Here is an 8,291-nt window from a genome sequence, read left to right as displayed (position 1 = left end):
ACACGATCTGCTGATAGCCTGTACAATATCAATCGACCAAGACACAAACCGCCTTTGACTTTTGAGTCTGTGAGGTTATATATACCATATGTTTGAGTTATGCTGATAATGAAGCGGAGCCATAGGAAAGGTCAACAAAGGACCAACAATGGGTATAGTGCCAATGCATTTTTTGAGCCACAGAACTAGTTTACTGGCAATTGGAGAAGAGGACAGTTCAAGGCCAGAGAACAAATGGGTGGACCGGATAGGTGTATAACAGCAAGCATAACGCGATAAACTTGTCGAAAACCTTTAAGCGTTGTCTCGAGAGAAAAACTGCGAAGTAGGACGTCGTTGGATCATATTTTATTTTACATTTTATTTTAATTATTTTAACCTGGTCTCTACAGCGTCATTTTGTTTTCATTTTAGCTTGTTGATATATTGAAAGCATCTTTTAATTTCCACTTGTTTTATTTAAAACATTGTGCGACAGGATAAGCGAAGGAATACAAACATCTTGCGCTCAATCTCTCTATTAAGTTCTCTCGCTGTCGAGGCATTAGTCTGTGTTACACGGAGTGCCAGCCTCCTCGAACGCCTCTGTTTTCAATAATCCTGCGAAGGAGAGAGATGAGTAATTTTAATTTTCATTTAAAAGGAAAAAAAGGTGGGGGCATTTGTAACAATGGAAGGTCGAGAAAATGAGAACGGATATTTATGATTAACAAATTATGAAATAACGCATGACTAGTGAGCAGAAGTGAGAATGGAAAATTGAAAAATAATTCACATAGGAAACTAAACAAATATACTAATAGATAACGTATGAATAACATTAAATGAAAAAAATTAATCAATGACGTAATGAATGCAATGTGATCTTAAAACTAAGATCTAGGCGAGTAAGTTTTGAACTAAGATTCACATCTCGCTACCAAATCATGGAAGCAGTGTTACTTCATTTGATGTCATACTCTGGAAAAAAAAAAACAAAAAAAAAACGCATAGGCAAATTGGAAATGACCGGCACTCACGGGGCCTGTGTCAGTGACACCGGGCCAGGTCAGACCATCCGTCTTGCTGGGATACGGGACCAGAGAAGGTTGCTGCAGGGCATCCTCATAGTTTCTACAGCATTGCGAATAGTGATGTCTGTAAAGTATTATAATCGTTGTCCCATCACAAATAAGGACAATTAGTAAAATTTGTTGAAATTAATGATAGTGATCGTAAGAAAAAAAAACAAAAAAAAACATAATCATGGTAATCATGGCCATCTTAATTATCATAAGATCACAATGATAACTGTAGTAAAATCTGTTACGAATTAGGGAAGACTAGTAGATTATTGTGCTTCAAGATCAGGGACATGTTTTCGAGTTTTCTATCTGTCAATTATCTTCATAAGTTCTTGTTTGGAATATTTTCATATAAAAATTTCAATATCTGCTTTATCTGGTGCTTAGACAGGACACAATCTTCTAATAATTACCCGTCCTACCTTGACTGATTAATCATAAACTGGATGGGCTCAGTGAGCCCATCCAGTTTATGATTAAGCTTTAACTTTAATTCACTGCTCACTCACTTTTTCATATATATTAGTATAATGTATCTTTTCCTTTTATACCAAACTTCATTACCATGACATTCACTGACATCTCCACAATCACAGACGACCACTATCGGGAGTATAGCCAATTCTAAACTCAATTGTCACTACTTGTATGTGCCTAAAGGGCCGGTCACATTAATCTACTCTATCCAGGGATCCCTTTACAGAACTAGATACTTCCCTTGCTGTAAACGGATCCGAGATGAAAATCCCTCCGCAGCACGAAAATGTACTGTCGGTATTTCATCCCTGCCTAGAGCTGAAAGATATTGCTGAAACTCACTACACAGAATCTTTTAAAAATTATTATATATCATGATAAAAACAAACTTAATTGTTAGACACAAGGATATAAGGATTATAAAGCAGGGATGTGAAAAGAACATTAATGGATGAAATAAGCAATGGATACCCAAGCAACGGACATCAACTCTCCACAAATATGCATATTTCACTTTTCCTGGAATTTTAACATCAAATACCTAATCTAAAATATAGGTAACTTTTAAATGTAGGTAAAATCTTGGTATGCAGAAGTAAACCATATCATATTTGGTGTCCGAAAGGACACTGAATGTAGAGTGACCAATTCCTCTCTGTAGCTGACCAGACTTCAGCGATCCTATCTGGGGATCCTAGGGCAGAAAAGACTAGTGTGATCTTCACTTAACGTAAGTCTTTTACCCTCTTTAGAGCTGTGTATGAGTAATACATAAGAAATAGAGTAAAATATTGTATACGATCATAAATCGGTGTACACATGCAACTATATCTCTTGCATATTACCGTTAGGGTAAGTAGGAAGAGATGAATTATAGTCAGTCATGAACAGAAATGTAGATTACTCTATTTCCTTTTGATTAAAGTATATTTCCAATTAATTTCTTTGCACAGATATAAGAGCTGCTATAATTGTAAAGTAATGCATACAATTAGCATACATTCTAAAATGCCAACAGCATCTGGTGTGCCCAGGCGATCACCCATCCAAGTACTGACCAGACACAACGGTGCTCAACTTAGCTGATCGGAGGAGAAGCGGTGCTTCAACGTGGTATGATCATTAGCATTACTTACTTTAACAATCACAATTTCATCACAATGTTTACATTCCTGCTTTCATTTGGCTTTTACTTTGGCTGCAAATTCCTTGTTACCTGCCTCCACTTACGCCTACACTTATGAGGCAAATAAGCTAACCACTAAGGAAAAAATTCATTTTGATTCACTTTTTACTAAAATTATACCAGGCGACACATCTTTTTTTTTTTCTAAACGCTAAAAACAATACAAAAAAAAAACTTCAATTTACTATCAGTTATTTTTGAAACTCTAGGTGAACGTTTTTTTTAACTGAAAATTTAAATTACGTAATTTTCTTTTTGTTTGTACATACATTATAATATTTTGATTTTTAAAACCAAATTATCTCACTATTACATTACCGTTTTAAAAACTGTTACCCTTAGAAGGATTTAATCAATGTTTGCGATTGCACTAGTTCCCCTAATTTTTGATTCGTTTTTGGCCCTTCCTTCTCCCGTTTCCGCGCGTTGACTTTTACCGATTTCCGTTATTAAAGACATTTTCAATTCATTTTCTACTCAAAAAATAAAAAGAGCTCTAATATTGTAAAGAAAAAGCTACAGTTTGCATACATTCTAAAATCCAACAGCATCTGGTGTTCCCCGGCGGTCACCCATCCCAAGTACTGACCAGACCCAACGTTGCTTTCTCCGCATGTATATATATATATATATATATATATATATAATATATATATAATAATTTTAATATATATATATATATATTATACATATTTTATATATATATAAAAATATATTATATATACTAACACTTATATTTATATATTTTATATATTATATATTATATTTATATATATATATATATATATATATATTATATATATATATATATAAAATATATGCTGCAAGTACTATATATCAGGACGTTGTTTCTTTTTCCTCTTTCACTCTATGACAATCAATCGTATTAAAAATAACGCATTTTGAAAAAAAAAAAAATATATAAGTAAATCTATCTGTCTATCTATTCTCTCTATCTACCTTATCTATCTCTCTCTCTCTCTCTCTCCCCTCTCTCTCTATATATATATATATATATATTATATATTTTATATATATATTTTAAATATTATATATATGTTAATATCACGTAATTGATATATATATACTTCTTCGAACATATTTATAAGTCTTTTTCTTTTATCATTAATATTGATAAGGGCATAATGAAATTATTTTAATGCAGAAATTGTTGTGTTTATGCAGTACTATGCATTATATGTTTGTAGAGACTATATTTGGGGAAAAATGTTTATCGCATGAAGCAGCTTTGAATAGGATGTAAAATATTCTGTTTACATCCTGTGGTGTCACTTAATACTGTTTAATCCTAACATTGTTGTTGATAAGAACATTTGGGTTAGAGAATATTTCTTGAATATTTAGATTGTTACACACACACACACACACGTATATATATATATATATATATATATATATATATATATATATATATATTATATATATATATATATATATATATATATATTATATGTGTGTGTGGTGTGTGTGTGTGTGTGTGTGTTGTGTGTGTGTTGTGTGTGTGTGTGTGTGTGTGTGTGTGTGTGTGTGTGTGTGTATATATATATAATATATATATATATAATATATATATATTTATATGTATATTATTCGATAATATATATATGACTACATGTGTAGTAGGTAGAAATAAATGCTTTCATGGAGATTATTTAACAAGAAAAATATGAACTAAGTACTATCATTAAAAAAAAAAAAAAAAAAAAATAAATAAAAATAAAAAAAAAAAAAAAATATTATATATATATATATATATATATATATATATATATATATATATATATATATATACATAGTTGGTTTTCGTCGCTTTATTGCGCTTTTGAAAATATAATGTGTTACAGTGAGAGTAAAACATACATTCGAAAATCATATCCGTAACCTTGGTTTTGACTGCGTCGCGCTCAATTCGTTTTAAAAGTCTAGCTTTGGCGTATTTTTATAAGATGATTTTAAGTGTCCTTTTTCCTCGATGTTTGAATTCTTTTTGAGGTATTTCTGATTTCATCAACTGTAGAGAAAAAAAAATCGTTGGGTTACTTACATGATTATCGTTGCATTTTTTTTCTGCGTGAGAGAAAAAGAAAAGAAAAGGCTTTACTCTATTCTCGAGCAGGACCGCAGCAAATTTATATAGACCATTTTCACAGTTGTTGCAATCGTCTGCAAGCAGTATATTTTTATCCTTATAAGATATATCTCTTTCTAACATACATTCGGACATATTCTACTTTCATTGAGAGCCAAATCTTTTTTTTTTTATCATCATCATCATCATCAAGGGTCTAACGCCGACGGGGGCGCATCCACCCTTCGCTTCCAGCCACGAGGATCCCTCGAGGCGAGTCTCCAGACAGGCCCACGGCCCATCTCTAATTCCTCGCGACATGTCTCGTCGAGCTGCCCAAGCCATGATCTCCTGGGTCGACCCACTGGTCTCCTCCACCCAGGGTTGTCTCGCAGAGCATGTAGAACTCTAGAAATTTGTCATTGACGTTCCCCATATTTGTATCATTGCTTGCCACTTATTAATTAATATCATTACTTTCAACACCGTTTTAATTGTTACTCTTAGTATCGATATACTTAATGTTATAAAGACAAATACATTTTATCTTTAAAACTCCTCTTCTCTCTTCTCTTGTGGGCGCTAGTCCGCCTTGCAGGATGTTGCTTGCATTACTCATTTCCGATCTAGCGCACCACTGCACGTATGCACATAAGCACACATACACACATACATACAAACATACATACACACACGTATGCACATAAGCACACACACACACACACACACACGGACGTACACACACATCTTGGGTGTGTCGTAATTTTGTTGATGATGAATGAAAAGACGAAGCAATTCCACGATGTTGTCAGATAATTAGCGACCTGGAGGCTCAGGTCGTAAGAGGGAAGAGCATGTAGGCTCAGATGAAATAGTAATTCTGGTTATAGGGGGGAGGGAGGAAACTCGTGTTGAATTAGGGGTACTAAGTTTTGTGATGGTACTGGGTTCACCAAGTATTGTAAGGGTATTGCGCAGTAATTAATGGTTTAGGTTATGTTATTATAAATTGTTGACGATAATGAAGGTGACCGTTTAACTAATGACTCTAATGCTGAATTTAATTATATATATACATATATATATATATATATATATATATATATATATATATATATATATATATTATAAATAATAATTTGTATACGTGAGAAATGTTACTTGGTGAGCGGCAGGGAGATTTAATAATCTATTTTCTGCTTGCGTGTGGAATTTTACTTGAGTTTCGAAGATCACTTTTTTTTTTTTTTTTTTTTTAGTATGTTTTTTTGTGTGTGTATGTGTGTGAGAGAGAGAGAGAGAGAGAGAGAGAGAGAGAGAGAGAGAGAGAGAGAGAGAGAGAGAGAGAGAGAGAGAAGAGAGAGAGAGAGAGAGAGAAGAGAAGAGAAGAGAAAGAGAAAGAAAGAGAGAGGGGGGGGGGGCGGGAAGAGAGAGAAATGTTACCCAGAGTTGCGGAATAAACAAACGTTTGCGTATATGAAATGTTGCCTGAAGTTGGGGAGAAAGCAAAAAATGAGCAGTTATTAAGACTTCTCTCCGCCTCCCCTCAATCCCTTGCTCGTTGTTGTCGACGTTCTACTTGCAATTGTGAATCATTGTGAACTATTATTTGTGATCAAGAATGGAAAACGAATCAAAGAAAGCCATAAGTGGTAAGTAAAACATCATAAGTGTGCGTGTGATCCGGACAACTTTTAACCGCGTGTTACCCGACAACAACAACAAACCCAGCCCTGCCAACAACAACAGCCTCGTCAACAACAACAAACCCACCCCTACCAACAACAACAACAGCCCTGCCAACAACAAACCCAGCCCTACAAACAACAACAACAGCCCCGCCAACAACAAACCCAGCCCTACCAACAACAACAACAGCCCCACCTACAACACCGACACGAACCACAACAAGAACAAACCCACCACTACCAACAACTGCACTATTATTGTCATCAAATGCAACGACTTATCTTAGGATTACTACGATAACAACATTATCAACAACGTATCTTAGCAATACAACAACAGCCGGGGGATGACATACTTATTACAGCATGTGTGCATTACATCTTAACATTTCATCTACAGCAACAACTCTACCTACAACCCCATCACCACCAACAACAACCAAACATACAACCCCACTTATTAAACAAACCCGACCCATCGACAGTTAATAATAATGATACACTTAGCCAGACCGACCCATCACCTTCTCACCAGCCAGCAGTTAATCGTCCCGGATCGTCTGGGGGTCAAAACACTGACGTCCGTCCCTCTCTTGAACGGTCATCCGACTCAGAGTCTCTTTCTCCACTAAGAAATAAAAATAAATAAGTGGTGAGGATGGTGGTGGTGGTGATGATGGTGATGGTGAATTTTCGGGTGAAACATCGGAGCTAGAGGTTCCAATGGAGGAGAAGGTGATGGGAGTAACGATGATGTTAATTATGACGATGAGGAGGTACGATTTTTTTCAGCAATATTGCAATTGCGAACTTCATAGAAAAGAGTGATTTAGTTGAAGCAATCGAGAAACTCAATGTCAGATCAATGTTAGGTGAACTACTAGCACCTTTCTTTTACAGATTTTGGTAGAAGGTGGTATCAATAGGATAGGGAAGAAAGCTGACAACTAAAAGATTAGAAAGAAAATAACAGACGCCGATAAGCACAAAAATGTGGGACACGACATACTTACTGGTAGATATTTTTGATAGTAATCGTTCCTTTGGAGATGTTTATCAATTTAAAAATATGAATAAATTTATATCTCTTATTAATGTAGATGATGTTAGCTTTTTAAAATGTATCAGTGCGCTCCTCATTACGCCATCAAATATTGAGCAAGTGTATAGACCCTCCTCAAGGGAAAGAGAATGATGAAAGTACCACAGAAGCAATCTACTGCATCCTATTCGTCATTTTGCGTCACATGTCACATTTAACTAGGGAAGGTTCAGGACAAAAGTCTAGGAAAAACAAAGATTTCACAATAGCATGTCCCATTCGACTTTAAAGATATGAGGATGGTATATGGAGTAAAGATAACAGATAGAATTTATAAACACAATGTAAGTAGATTAAGAGCTAATATAGAAAAAAGTAGTACCGGTAACTATGATTTCTTATATAGTAATAGAAACTGTATTTTATCTCTATAAAATATCACACACAACACAACACAAACACTATACCCTGTACAAAGAGTACCAGTAGCTGTTGAAGGAGACGACTGCAATATACTAGGTAAGTAAGCCTCATTGTATGCTAATGTACACATATGTGATCAGTGCAGAAGAAAAGGATAGAGGAAAAATATTTGTTAAGAATTGTTATACATGTGACATGTGAGAAAAATCAATAGAGTACACAGTATATATATATATATATATATATATATATATATATATATATATATATATATATATATATATATCAACATCATCATCATCAAGGGGCTAACGCCGACGGG

The sequence above is a fragment of the Penaeus monodon genome, chromosome 41, assembly GCF_015228065.2.
Source record: "Penaeus monodon isolate SGIC_2016 chromosome 41, NSTDA_Pmon_1, whole genome shotgun sequence".
In the NCBI taxonomy this organism is placed as follows: Eukaryota; Metazoa; Arthropoda; class Malacostraca; order Decapoda; family Penaeidae; genus Penaeus; species Penaeus monodon.
This window is presented reverse-complemented; position numbering follows the sequence as displayed.